At 39.6% G+C, this 15340-nt stretch overlaps 2 protein-coding genes across 9 annotated transcripts in view; both read right to left on the bottom strand.

Annotated features, from left to right (window-relative positions):
- The window catches only part of LOC114660381 (chloride anion exchanger-like), a 147365-nt gene that overhangs the window by 10409 nt on the left and 121616 nt on the right, over positions 1–15340 (bottom strand). The gene's annotated exons all lie outside the window — the stretch shown is intronic.
- LOC114660397 (sortilin-like) overlaps positions 1–15340 on the bottom strand; it is a 228401-nt gene that overhangs the window by 197157 nt on the left and 15904 nt on the right. The gene's annotated exons all lie outside the window — the stretch shown is intronic.

Raw genomic sequence — 15340 nt, 5'->3', positions numbered from 1 at the left:
AGGGAGCATCTATACCACATCAACTTATCTAAACCGTTGGTAAAACGTGATCTCTAGAACTTGGCGACAAACTCCTGCCCAGTAGTGTTACATGACAAGCCAGGTTGCACCAGGCTGATCGCCCATGACATAGTGACCGAGCCCAGAGTGATAGTCCGCTAAAGGCGGCGGATGCTGTATCTCGACGTAATTAAACTCAGTAAAAGTCCGTGGTCCAGCCCGATCGCATTAATCCCAAAGCCAGACGGCTCCTGGAGATTTTACAATGACTTCCATTGGCTCGACCAGGTCGCCCGGTATGATGCCTACCCCATGCAACAGGTGGACGACCTCATGAAGCATTTGGGTAGCGGCTGGTATCTGTCCACCCTCAACATGACGAAGGGCTACTGGCAGATCCCCCTGAAAAGACACGGTGAAGGAAAAGACTGCGTTCATTACACCTGGTGGCCACTGGCAGTACCGTGTCCTACCTTTTGGGCTTCATGGGGCTCTCGTGACTTTTCAGCATCTGGTGGACAGGCTGCTTTTTGCCCCATAATGCCTATAATGCTGCCAATCTTTATGACATAGTTGTCTATACCAACACCTGGGCAGAACACTTACTCCACATTACAGAGGTCCTCCAAACCATCCACAGAGCAGCAGAAGTGTTATTCTGGAGTTAACTATTTAGGGTATGTGGTAGGGGGAGGACATGTCAAACCCCAGTGATCCAAAGTTGCTGCTATTCGTGACTGTCCTTTACTGCAAACCAAGAGGCAGATATAGGCTTTCCTGGGATTGGTGGGGAACCACTGGAGGATTGTCCCCCAGTTTCTCCAAGAGGGCTGCTCCTCTCACCACTGTGACCAAGAAAACGGCCCCCAATGCTGTGACGTTGAATTACACATTTAGTGACTTGAAAACAGCCCTTATGGCCACTCCAATATTGTTGTCCCCTAACTTTTCTCTTCTCTTTCTTCTCCAGACCGACGCCTCGGACACCAACTTCGGTGTTGTTTTGAGCTAAGTCGTCAACAGAGACAAACACCCCATCAAGTATCTGGGCTGGAAACTGCTGGACTGGGAGACAAGACAATTGAGCGGGAGGCCCTCACTGTCAAGTAGGTAATCACGCAGTTTCACTACTACATCCTGGGAGGGCAGTTTGCCCTGGTCAGAGATCACAGACAGATCACACTGTCCTGCAGTGGCTGTCGACCCATTGCAACTCCAATTCCCAGATCACCCGGTGGTTCCTAGCACTGGAATCCTTTAAATTAAAAGTAGTACACTGGCGAGGCTCCCTCCCCGCAAACACTGATTCCCTCTCCCGGGCCCATAACCTCACAGCGATATCCGCTCATACCTTTATGGACAAGCTAAGGGGTAGGCATTGTCATAAATGCATGTTCAAGGATCTCCTTGCTGGTTAACTTTAGGTATGTGTTAACCCACCGGGGTGATAGGGGGCGCTGTCGCTAACTGTGTCGTCTCCTTTTTTCTCCACAGCTCAGAGAAGCCGCTCAATGAGGGAAACTAAGTCATCCAGCCCTCTTGTTATAAGAAACCCAACTGCCTCCACTGAGCTACTGTATCTTTTGGGACCGATACCTGACAAGTTTAGAGCTTCAGGAGACCTGTTATTTGTTGCAAAGGCTAACCACAGCCCTAATTTTTTTGTGCCTTTCCCTATGGGGTTATGCCTATTGTTGCCAGAAAGCACTTGTGTAAGTTGAAAGGAGAAGAGCAGAGAATTAAGCGGGACAACCCGGCTGTTGTCCCAACCATTCTTTGCTTGTCACGGTTCTATTTTGACTTGCGTTGGCCACCTCATACACTCTGCTGTAACTCAACAATACAGTAATCTCTCCTTGATCGCGGGGGGTTGCGTTCCATAACCCCCCGCGAAAGGTGAAAATCCGCGAAGTAAAAACCATATGGTCATATGGTTGTTTTTATATATTTTAAGCCCTTATAAACTCTCCCACACTATTACAAACATTTCCCGCACAATTATACAGCATAAACCCTTTGTATTCTCTTAGATATTAGATAAGATTCATTGAAATTATGCATGTATGTAAACACACTGTTTATATACAGTAAAACCTAAATATTATTTTAAAGATATCGAGTGTCTCCGATATCACATATGTTACAGCCATTACGACAGACAGACCACCAGCAATAAATATGTACAATGCAAGAAAAATTGTATACAGTAAAATGTATGAACGGTGACACTAAACTATGTACATGTAATAAGTACTGTACGTAGAAAATTAATTTTGGTTACTCACCAACAATGAGACAACAACTTGTCCGATAACGATGAGTTTAATTTTACTGCACAACAAAGGAGAGCGTTACAGCTCTTCTAAAGGAGCCTCTTTAGGCGATTGTGTAGCACCGCCGTTGTTCTTCTTCCGGAAGTGTTCAATCCAAATCCCTAAAGCAGATTCCATCCGGACTACCGCCTTATTACATCCACTTACAACTCGTTTTGCACCCTGGTTAAAGGACACTGCGGCCGCAGATCTTATATGCTTTTCCTCCTTTTTAAATAAAAAGAATTGTGGACTCATTGATGCCGTAATGGCGTCCTACAGCGGTATAGCTATTCCCTGTTTTCAACATATCCAAAACTTGTTCCTTTTCGGCAATTGTTAGCATCTTCCGTTTGCGCTTGGGCACGGCCCCTGAAGCAGTAGCAGGAGCAGATCATTTTGGAGCCATAACGAAGGGCTTGACTATGCACAAAGATAAACAAAAAAGAGCACAAAAGTTAACTCTTTACACAGCGAAACACGTTGATGCTGAATGAGCGAGACGCGTTAATGCAGTGGAATCGAATTCGGCGCTCCGTCGCTGAGCCAATCAGCACACAGGAACTTAACTGCGTGCTCTGATTGGGTAGCTTCTCAGCCATCTCCCAATAGTGTCCCTTGTATGAAATCAACTGAGGAAGCATGTACCAGAAGTAAAAAGACCCACTGTCTTCAGAAACCCATGAAGCAGCGAAAAATCCGCATTATATATTTAGATATGCTTACATATAAAATCTGCGATAGAGTGAAGCCGCGAAAGTCGAAGCGCGATACAGTAAGGGATTACTGTATTCAAAAGTGGGGTGGAGCCTTCCACCAAAACACAATGGCATGTAAACAAGAAGCTGCAAAGCCAGTCTTAGAACAAACTAAAACTGAATCAAGCGACGGTGATTACAATGTGAATTGCACATCAGGCATTCACATAGATAGTGAAACTAATGCATACAGCACCATAAGACTGAACTGCTATGATATATCTGGTGAATTTGGTTGCCTGAAGGTTCAACATGGTGCAAGTAGGTGTGTGGCAAAATGACTGCTAGAAAGACATTAGTTCCATAAGCACTGTTCACAATGCAACAACTGTTGTTTGTAACAGGTGAAATGTAGAAGTCATTAAGCCTTAAGTGCTATGGTAGCCTACAATAATACAATATGTGGCATTGCTTGTACAGATCAATCACTGACACTCTACCCTCTCAGAAAACAATATTATAAAAAAGGGTGTAAAGAAACATACTCCTACTGTCCTGATTGCGATGTCAAGCTATGCATTTGTGACTGTTTCAAAATATATCACATAAAGGATGTATACTAAATCTGCACCAGTACACCAGTGGACAATAGACTAGTATTGCTGAAGCCAGACGTATAACATAATACATAAAGTGCTTTCCATAATGTTTTCGGACAAAGACACATTTTCCTTAATTTAGCCCTCTTCTCCACTCTTTAAAATTACAAATCAAACAATTCACACGTGATTAAAGTGCACATTGCTGGCTTTAATTTTAGGGTATTTGCATACATTTCGGTCACATCATGTAGAAATCAAAACACTTTTTACACATAGTCCTCCCATTTCAGGGCACCATAACGTTTGGGACAATTGGTGCTTTGTCATTACTCAGGTGTGTTTCATTGCATTCATGAGATATCTAGGTTTGCTTTTACCCTTTTGAGTCTGTAGTCTGTATTGTTGTACATAAGAATCAGAGCTGTGCCAATAAAAGTCAAAGAAGCCATTATGAAGCAAGAAAAATAAGAATAAAACCATTAGAGATATCAGTAAAAGCTTAGGATTACCTAAATCAACTTTCTGGAATATAATTAACAATAATAATAATAATAATAAATAATAACTTTATTTATATAGCACTTTATCATACATTTACATGCAACTCAAGGTGCTTTCCACAAAGTAATCAATAAAAACAAAGATATACCACATTTACTTGGATTATTATCATTAATTAATACTATGATCATTTCTAATAAATGTAAGTATACTAAATGCAAAATCAACCATGTTTTGTTAAGTAAAATTTAACCACTAAAGTGCAAAACAAATCTTCACTCTTATCAGAAAAAGGTATTCTAATTAAAATATTTATACAATACGGTTGACAAAAGAACAACCAGATCTAATTAATATATATATATAAATAAATATATACAGTATATATCTACTTTCACCTAGGCATATGTACATGGCAACCCATTGAGTAGAAACAGTTTGATGTTATTAAAGTTAATGAAAAGATACTAAAGCAAATAAAACAGTCCATAACGGTTTCTGTTGATTGAGGATATGAAGTTCTTCATCCCTGAATTTAATTGTTTGACCAGCTGATGCGGAGGACAGGAAATCAAAAAAACTCCTAGGATGGGCCATTGGAGAAACGTAAACCTCTGGAGGGCCGCAGTTGGAAGATAGAAACGAGCAAATCAAATAGTTAGGGTCTGATCAGTTTCTGTATAATGAAAGTCAGAATGACTTAGGCCAACTGGTTAACAAAAAAGAAAGAATTAAGAAGAAAAAGCGCACTGATGAGCTCAGTAATCACAAAGGGACTGTTAGGGCCGTAACAGCAAACATGTTATGAAGCACCAACCAGTTGTACATGACCACTAAAACTGCATTTAGCGTAGAACACTGCCAAGGCACTACATATTCCCCCACCATACTTATTTAACCCCAACAACACCAAAGAAATCAAAAAATCCTTGGGCAGCACCCTTATTTTTATTTCAAACAAGTATCATGGTCCCTTCACCTCACAAGCTTTTTTGTATCATTTGTTTGTTCCCCTCTCTCTCCCTTTCTTATGTTTCTTTTCTGGCATTCCTTTCAGTCTGACTGTTTGATAGGTCAGTATTGTGGGGGATATTTTCATACCATAGAAATGAAAGCTCTCTATGGTGTGTGAATGGGTTTGTTTTTAGGCTATGTCTTGCACAATACTGCGATAAATAGATGGTTCAATATCACAAAATCTCACTTAGACAAACTCAATTAATTTTACTACATAATCATGTGATGACCCATCTCAAATATTTCTGCAACCTAATTTGAGTTGTGACCCACAGTTTAAGAAATACTGGGCTACATTAACTAGGCCTGGACAATATATCAAGTGCCACAATATGAACAATACTTTTTAATGCATCATTTGAAAATAAAACTGTCATGATATATTTATTTAATAGGTTCACCAAGCATAGTTTGTAGTGCTTAATTTCTGCAGATTAGGTTGCATCCTAAACATTGTCTTTATTTGCCTCTTTTCCTCTGCACTGCACCGCAGTTTTGGCTTTCCGAAGTGCTAACATGTCACTTAATATACCACTTTAAACAGGTATTGTCATAAAGCAGCTTTAAAAATCTAACGTATAAAAAAAGAACAAATACTAAATATAACATACAGTGTGCCGCAGTCAGGAGCACCAATGCAAACTGCAGCTGGTTAAACAGCACACTTTATAACCAGATACAGTCATATAATGTATAATGCATAATAATTTACTCTACTTTCAACAAAAAAGAGAACAGTGGTATGTCTTTCATTTCCTAGGAAAATCTGAGTACTGGGGTATTTTCCGAACAAAGATTTTTAGTGAAGCAGTATTTAGTTGTATGAAATTAAATCAAATGTGAAAAACTGGCTGTGCAAAAATGTGGGTCCCCTTGTAATTTTGCTGATTTGAATGCATGTAACTGCTCAATACTGACTACTTGCAACACCAAATTTGTTGGATTAGATCGTTAAACCTTGAACTTCATAGACAGGTGTGTCCAATCATGAGAAAAGGTATTTAAGGTGGTCAATTGCAAGTTGTGCTTCCCTTTGACTCTCCTCTGAAGAGTGACAGCATGGGATCCTCAAAGCAACTCTCAAAAGATCTGAAAACAAAGATTGTTCAGTATTATGGTTTAGGAGAAGGCTGCAAAAAGCTATCTCAGAGGTTTAAACTGTCAGTTTCAACTGTAAGGAATGTAATCAGGAAATGGAAGGCCACAGGCACAGATGCTGTTAAACCCAGGTCTAGTAGGCCAAGAAAAATACAGGAGCGGCATATATGCAGGATTGTGAGAATGGTTACAGACAACCAACAGATCACCTCCAAAGACCTGCAAGAACATCTTGCTGGACATGGTGTATCTGTGTATCGTTCTACAATTCAGCGCAATTTGCACAAAAAACATTTGTATGGCAGGGTGATGAGAAAGAAGCCCTTTCTGCACTCATGCCACAAACAAAGTCGCTTGTTGTATGCAAATGCTCATTTAGACAAGTCAGATTCATTTTGGAACAAAGTGCTTTTAACTGATGAGACAAAAATTGAGTTATTGGGTCATAATAAAAAGCGCTTTGTATGGTAGAAGAAGAACACTGCATTCCAAGAAAAACACCTCCTACCTACTGTCAAATTTGGTGGAGGTTCAATCATGCTGTGGGGCTATGTGGCTAGTTCAGGGACTGGGGCCCTTGTTAAAGTCGAAGGTCGGATGAATTCAACCCAGTATCAACAAATTCTTCAGGATAATGTTCAAGCATCATTCACAAAGTTGAAGTTACACAGGGGTTGGATAGTCCCACAAGACAATGACCCAAAACACAGTTCGAAATCTACAAAGACATTCATACAGAGGGAGAAGTACAGTGTTCTGGAATGGCCGTCACAGTCCCCTGACTTGAATATCATCGAAAATCTATGGGATGATTTGAAGCAGGCTGTCCATGCTCGGCAGCTATCAAATTGAACTGGAGAGATTTTGTATGGAAGAATGTTCAAAAATACCTCCATCCAGAATCCAGACACTCATCAAAGGCTATAGGAGGCGTCTAGAGGCTGTTATATTTGCAGAAGGAGGCTCAACTAAGTCTTGATGTAATATGTCTGTTGGGGTGCCCAAATTTATGCACCTGTCTAATTTTGTTATGATGCATGTTGCATATTTTCTGTTAATCCAATAAATTTAATGTCACAGCTGAAATACTACTGTTTCCATAAGGCATATCATGTATTAAAAGAAAATTGCTACTTTGAAAGCTCGGCCAATGATAAACAAAAATCCAAAGAATTAAGAGGGGTTCCCAAACTTTTTCATATGACTGTATAATCACTTTATAAGTAGCTGCCTGTGCATTTGTGAAGTATTTGTGCAACATGTTTGAGCGATTTAATTCCCTAGTTTTAATGTAAGCACGTCTGTATAATCTCCCACTTGTTGTTTTGTTCCCCCGGTTTCCCCAGATAAACTTCAGTGTTTCTGCTCCATTGTTTACCTTCCCCAGCTGTCTTCTGATGGACGGTCTTTGAGGCTCTGCCTAGATTATGATTTTTCTAATGGATTATGATTTTGATTTGTTAGTTCTGAGTAAACAGCATTTACGAAGACACCCTGTTTCTGTCCCATTATTACAATTACCAGTTCATTTTCAGTTCTTATTGATTTTTTACAGTGCAAAATAGGTTGGTTACGGTTCCCTGTAGGTGTCAGGCAAAATAAATAAATACACTTATTTGAATGAACAAACAAATTATGTACTTGGATTCTTTTTATTTCTGTAAGAAGCATATATCGCAAGCTGTCTTGGGTGGGGGTTCTGGACTGCAAAGAACTTTTTTTTCTTTCACTATATAAAACACTAGCACAGATCCCCACCTCCTCTCCTCATTCCATCTCACCCCGATTCATGTCCCCTACTTCTCCAGTTCCTTTTGTCCCACCCATGACATATTCTTCTCAAAAGCCAAGTTATTAGAAAGCATTGAACACAGTCACCGTACATCCCTTTTTTCACTCATGAAACGTTAGTTTAACACAGACCAAAAGCCGCACTGTGATTTCTGGTATTCCTTATTGGCAGCATTTCACTTAAGTATGATCTAAGTCAGGAGTCCCGTTTGCTGAAAGGACGATCCTCTTTATGGAGGGAAACACCGGAGTTGTGCGGTTTCTTTTGGAAGCTGATCAGTGACCAGAGATACAGAATGATCAGAATATTCCTGCTTCACTAATAACTGATGTTTAACTCTTTTTACAGTTAAACTGCCCTTAAAATGCACACACACACATACACACACACACACACGCACACGCACACACACACACACACACACACACACACACAAACTCTCACACCATCAGATGCACACACTACTGATTAAATGTGGGATCTCTTGTGTTGGCATGAGAAAGGACTAATAAATACCCAGGACATTTACTGTCATTTACTTGCAAGGCATGAGATTACAAGAGAATTCAGTCTCCGGAGAAAGTCAGCTTTAGTCCTCGAGTTTCACATAAATGAAAATGTCTTACCTTAAACAAAAACTTGATGAGAAAAAAAAAAATATAAGAAGTATTATTACTTGTCAGAATACTTTAAGTGTACCATACATTGGATACATGAGCCAATTTTTATTAACTTCAGTTTATAGTTAAAATGCCCACCCCTGGCACAAAACATCAGTTATTTGTGAAGCAAAAATATTCTGATCATTCGGTATCCTTGATCACTGATCAGCATGCAAAAGAAACCACACAGCTCCAGTTTTCTCCACACAAAGATGGCCCATCCTTTAATCCTTCCTGATCTGGATTATTCTTAACTGAAATGTTGTCAATAAGGAATAATGGAAAACATCAAAAAATAGGGGTAGGTGGATATGATTCTTAGTGTAATGTGTCTATTAAAGTCAGGCACAAGAAAATAAATGAGACTGCGATTGAGATATTTGGAAGGTCAGCTACTGAACTGGTGCATTGTTAGTACAGTTCATCTAACAATGAATTCTGTTATTACTTATTGGCAGTGTTTCATTTAGGAGAAATCCAGATCAGAAAGGGTAGGGAAAACTGAAGCTGCGCATTTGTTCTGAATGACGATCAGTGTTTATAAATACAAATGATCAGAATATTACTGCTTCACAAGTAAGTGATGTTTATCTCTGTACTGTGAAATACTGTATAAACTACCACCACCCAAAAACACAGGCACCATTGGACGCACATAGCAATGATTAAGTGAGCAATGTCTTGTGTCAAAGTGAGAAGGGATGAGTAAGTACCCAAAGTGGTTACTGTCGTCCTTTACTGTGGGCCAGGTTAACTATAGAGATCTAAATATCACTTACCTGTGAAGTGGAAATATTCTGATCATTCTGTATCCCTGATTTAGATATATAGTATTCCTGGCTTAGACAGATATATTGGTTTAAATAAATCACCTTGATATATATTTCGGTTCAGATATCACACACATATATATAATAATAATACATTTTATTTAATAGGCACCTTTCTTAGCATTCAAGGTCACCTTACAACGAAATTAAACAACATTAGTAACATAAAAACAAAGAGAATGATAAATTAATAAGCAATAATTAGCAAACAAACAAAGATAACAGGCAGTAACAGTGGAACATTCACAATTGGTATGCCAGTTTGAAAACAGAAGTTTTGAGGACAGTTTTAAAATGTGATATTGAATCAAGCTGACGAATATAAGAAGGAAGAGAATTCCAGTGTTGAAGAGCATTAGGAGAAAATGCTCGAGCTCCCATAGAAGTGAGTTTGATGTGTGGTACAGAAAGTAGAGCTGCAGATGAGGATCTGCGAGAGGGAGTGTAAGTCTGTAGGAGATCAGTGAGGTAGGAGGAGCAAGGTTGTGGAGAGCTTTAAATGTTAAGAGCAGTATTTTGTATTGTATTCTGTAGTTAACAGGGAGCCGGTGAAGTTGAGAGAGAATAGGCGTAATATGTTCAGTGGATTTAGAGCAGGTTATTATCCTGGCAGCAGAATTTTGAATAAGTTGTAAGCGATGGATAAGTTTTTGTGGGATGACAGAAATTAAGGTTGGTTCAGATGTACAGTATACATCAGTTTGAATAGAACAGTTGGAATTTACGGGCAGGCACAGCGACTCCATTCCACTTCATCATTGCTTTAACATTGTTGTCATTATTGTACACACTTTACATGAGTTGGGGCAGGATGGAGGTGGGGATGTGTGCAAGTGTTTTAAATAATGAAAGAAAAAAAAAGTGCTTTGGAATCAAGGATCCCCAACCAAGACACCTTATTCTCAATGCCTGGAGTAGAATGCTGCTATTCAGTCACTGTTGCTTTGTGTAGCAGTCATGATCAGTGATGTAGTCAAAATGACATCACTCAGATCCTTCTGGGCTCAGTGCAAAATGTGGGCATTGTGACTAAAGCCCATCTCCTGCTTAGCAACAATAGTTGAAACAAAGGTAGAAGTGGATAGTGCTGTCTGCGATGATTTGGTGCCAAAAAAAAGGTACAAATATGACGTCCATTATTTGGAAATGGTTTGGCTTCAGACAGAATGACACAGAACAAAAGACTTTCTTGTTGCATACCGTATGAAAAGACAAGGCCCAAATGGAAGGTATTCACAGCTGCCATAACATATCACACTGCAAATGATATGGATCCTATTGCTACTGTCGAAAATAATGGATTTCAGAAACTACTGAGAATGACTGATCCCAAATATGTCCTTAACAGTCATAAATACTTTACCAAAGAAGCACTGCCCAACCCATAGGATAAGGTCAAGGAGAAAATTTTGAATCAGCTTCACACATCCGATCTGTGGACTAATCGTACCATGCAACCGCTGATGAGCTTAACAGGTCGATTTTATTGAGAACTGGGAGACTGGACCATACCAGAGAAACGATTGTGCTGGGCTCAGAGATGTGCTTAAAGCATGGAAATTAGACAATGCACAACAAGTTTGCATTACCACAGACGCTGTTAACATAATTAAAGACGTTGATTTGAACAAATGTAATAGACTACAGTGCTTTGGTCACCAGCTGCATCTAGCAATCGGTAAGGGGTTTGTGTTTGTGCATGAGTGTGTGTGTATCAGAAATATTTTAAATTAAATAATAATAATGTAAATAATGAATAGAACTGCAATTTCTTTGTTGTTTTAGAGAGAAGCATGACAGATCCCAGCATTGAATGGGCCATTGGCGTATGCAAGAGAATTGTTGAAAGTTTTTTCCTTTAGCTGGAAAAAGAGAAGGGATTTGACAGCAGGACAGAAAGAGCTAAATCTGCCTTTCCATCAGCTCATAGCAGAATTCCCTACAAGATGGGAATCAAAGGCGGCAATGATCTAGAGGAACTTGAAATAACAGCGGGCCATCACCCAAGTTCTCACATTTGACAAGACAACCAGACATCTTGCCCCCACTTGGCAGGGCATTGATGCTTTGGAGTCAACTGATAAAGTTCTCTAGTCTCTCCCAGAATTTACAGATGTGCTCTCAACTCAGTCCTTTGTCACAGTCTCCAATTTTAAGCCTGTGTTATAGCTTTTTCAAGCCAGCATGTTGGCTCACCAGCAGGAGGACACAGAGCTTACTATGTCAATTAAGACTAAAATTCTTGATTATCTGAGGGAGAGGTTTAATGACTCTGCCACTCAACAACTACTGGACATTACTTCGTTTATGGATTCATTGTTTAAAAGATCACAGATCAAAGAGTTGCGTCTGAAGTGGAGGCCCTTCACCATGATGAGACCGGCACCCAGCCTGGCCTAGCTTTGGGACCTGCAGAAGCAGCTGAAGCAACACCACAGCCAAAAAAAGAAGCGAAGCCTTGGTAGCTTATTTAAGAGGCCAACATCTACATCCACATTGCCTCACAGAGATAAAACTGAAGCTGACTTTTCAACATACCTGCAAGGAGCCAAGATTGACAGTGATACAAACCCACTTGCTTGGTGGAAGCCACCTTGCAAAAATATCTCTGCATACATGCACTAGTTCACCCTCAGAAAAGGAATTTAGCATAGGGGGAAACATAGTGAATGGCCACAGGGCACCTTTAAAGCCAGAAGCAGTTGATAGATTTGTATTTCTTGCACAAAATTTGTGAAGTTGCTTGAATGCTTGTTCTTGCCATGGTTTATGTGTTTACAAAACATAACTTAGAAATAAAAATGTTCAAATATGCTCTTTTTAATTTTATTTTATGGCAAATCTACTAAATTAGTTAAAGCACCTACTTCTACACTACCCAAGTACATTCAGAAAATTGGCTTTCTTACGTTAATGTTTATATACTGTGAGATATGGCCGGCCATTCATCCTGGCCAATACCCCCAGGCCGCCAGATGGAGCCCACCCTGTAACGTGGAAGTGCCCCGAATGCCAGCAGGGAATCATGGACAATGGAGTGTTTATTCACAGCCCTGCTGGATACCATGGGGGCCGCCAGAAGATGCTGCAGGGAGGATTAAGGACTATTTTCCCTACACCCCGGAAGTACGTCCCCGTCACATGGACAGAAGAAATGACGCACTTCCGGGATGAAAAAGAAGAGTTTTGATCTGACCCGGAAGTGAAACAAAGTCACATGGACTGAGGGACAGAAACACTTCTGGGTCACGGACTATATAAAGGACTGTGGGAGATCCCAGAGTTGAGCTGAGCTGGGTGGAAGGGTGGCAACGTGTCTGGGAGAGTGGAGGATTGATTATTGTATTGTGTATTGATTTATTGAAGAGTATGGTGGAGTGGAGGGTGCTTGGTGCACATTATTATTATAAAATAATAAATATTAATAATTGGGACTTTTATCTGGTGTCTGACGTTTGATCTGAGGGTTCAAGAGGACGACAGCGCCCCCTATCTGTCATAATACGTTTCTTGTGATAATGTGTATATTTTGTTTAAGCCTGTGATATTATAAAGTAAATCATACAAACTTATTACTGTGCAATTAGATCAAAATAATTAAATATAAGAACAATATAACTGTGTGACTTCTTTTTGAGTAAAACTGGATAGGCAAAAATATCCATGCATATTGAATATCGACATTTGGTCTAAAAATATTGTGATCTGAATTTTGAGCCATATCACCCAGCCCTAACATTAACCTTGTCTAGGATTTGGCAGTATACTTCTTCTGGTATGAATTTCATTAAAAAAAAAATGGTATGGTAAAAATGTATAAAGCATAAGGAAATAAGAAATATCATTTTCTGTCAGTGTATTTGTTCCTTAATGATAATGTATTCTTCGATGGAGTCAACCCCTTTAAGAATATTATCAAAAGGGCTGTGCAGTTCACCCTGATTGAAGAGTCAATGTAAATGGGAAGTCACATCTTGTGCTGTATTTACTTGGCAGCAGGAACAGCAGTGGTGACAGTACAAATGATAAGTCAAAGGAGTGATTAAGAAAAGAAAAAAAAACTTGCAGTTGTAATCAGTTGAGGAAGGACAAACACCTGCTGTTGTTTCTATTTGAGTAGCAGAGCATTAACAAGCATTTTGGCGGATCATTAGTGTTCACTGTTACTGTTAGAACATAGTATTAAATTATAGTATGATTTAAGATTTTTGGCCAAAATGCCCACTACTAACTTCATCAGTGAAGAGATTAAAAAAATATTTATTCACTTCTAGTGAATCTGCAAAAGACCACAAAAACACTGTACAGACAGTGCTGCATTTTACTATTGTGCCAGTAAACGCATTAGAGAAATTATCATGCAGAGCAGATTAGTTTTTCTTAACTGTGGGATGAGAAAAGTTAGTTATAGGGAGTTTCCAAAACAGTAGTTGGACACAGGCTGGGTTTGTATCAAGAAATTTAATGCAACAACTAAAATCAATGGAAAATGCAGAATTTGTGAAGTCTTAATAGGTAAAGTTAAAAACCAAAGCACTAAATACAAATAGGAAAAAGATGGCTTTAAAAAACATGTTTTTGTACCAAAGAACATTATATTTTGAGAAACAAACAGCATATCTTTTTAAAGCAGTTGTAGCAGAGCGAGGACATGAGCATCCTTAGCTACCACTAATGAGTTTACTTTGAAAGATTTAGATTTCCCTAATTTCAAGTTTGGAATAAAAATTCCACAAAAAGTAAGAACTGAAGTGGGGACTTCGATGCAAAGCAGTAGGGTCATAACACTGATACAGTCTAAAAAATTCACTAACAGTAGGAAATGTGTTAATGCAATTAAATTCACAGCCTTTGAAAGATAGTGGAACATTTATAAAATGGCGGCAAATTGGCTATAAAATTCATCAAGATGTGCTTTATTGACCGGTCAGGTAACAGCAAGGGTTGTAGGAGACCAGATACTGGAATTTTCACTTGCCTTAACATAGACTTTGATATCGATCCATAGTAATCCACCAGATGCATAGCACTCACTAATCAATTCCTTCATTATAAGACTACTGGGATGACCTTTTCTGATGCTTACCAGAACTTTTAATAAATATTGATACCTTCAGTGACTTGAAAAGCTGCTAATAACCTGTCTGAGGGAACAATGGGGTTTGGTACTATTGTGTATACAGTAATCCCTCGCTATATCGCGCTTCAACTTTCGCGGCTTCACTCTATCGCGGATTTTATATGTAAGCATCTAAATATATAACGCGGATTTTTCACTGCTTCGCGGGTTTCTGCGGACAATGGGTCTTTTTACTTCTGGTACTTGCTTCCTCAGTTGGTTTGCCCTGTTGATTTCATACAAGAGATGCTATTGGCGGATGGCTGAGAAGCTACCCAATCAGAGCACGCAGTTAAGTTCCTGTGTGCTGCTGATTGGCTCAGCGACAGAGCGCTGCGTTAACCAGGAAGTCTCATCTCCCTCATTCAGCATTAACGTGCTTCTGCTACTGCTTCAGGGGCCGTGTCCAAGCGCCAACAGAAGATGCAAATGATTGCAGAAAAGGTAAAAGTTTTGGATATGTTGAAGGAAGGGAACAGCTTCACTGCTGCAGGACACCATTACAGCATCAATGAGTCCACGATTCTTTTTATTTAAAAAGCAGGAAAAGCATATAAGATCTACGGCCGCAGTGTCCTTTAACCAGGGCGCAAAACGAGTTGCAAGTGGACGTGATAAGGCAGTAGTCTGGATGGAATCTGCTTTAGGGATTTGGATTGAAGAGTGCTGGAAGAAGAACACAGAAGAACATTGTGTGCTACACAGTTGC

The sequence above is a fragment of the Erpetoichthys calabaricus genome, chromosome 1, assembly GCF_900747795.2.
Source record: "Erpetoichthys calabaricus chromosome 1, fErpCal1.3, whole genome shotgun sequence".
In the NCBI taxonomy this organism is placed as follows: domain Eukaryota; kingdom Metazoa; phylum Chordata; class Cladistia; order Polypteriformes; family Polypteridae; genus Erpetoichthys; species Erpetoichthys calabaricus.
This window is presented reverse-complemented; position numbering and strand designations above follow the sequence as displayed.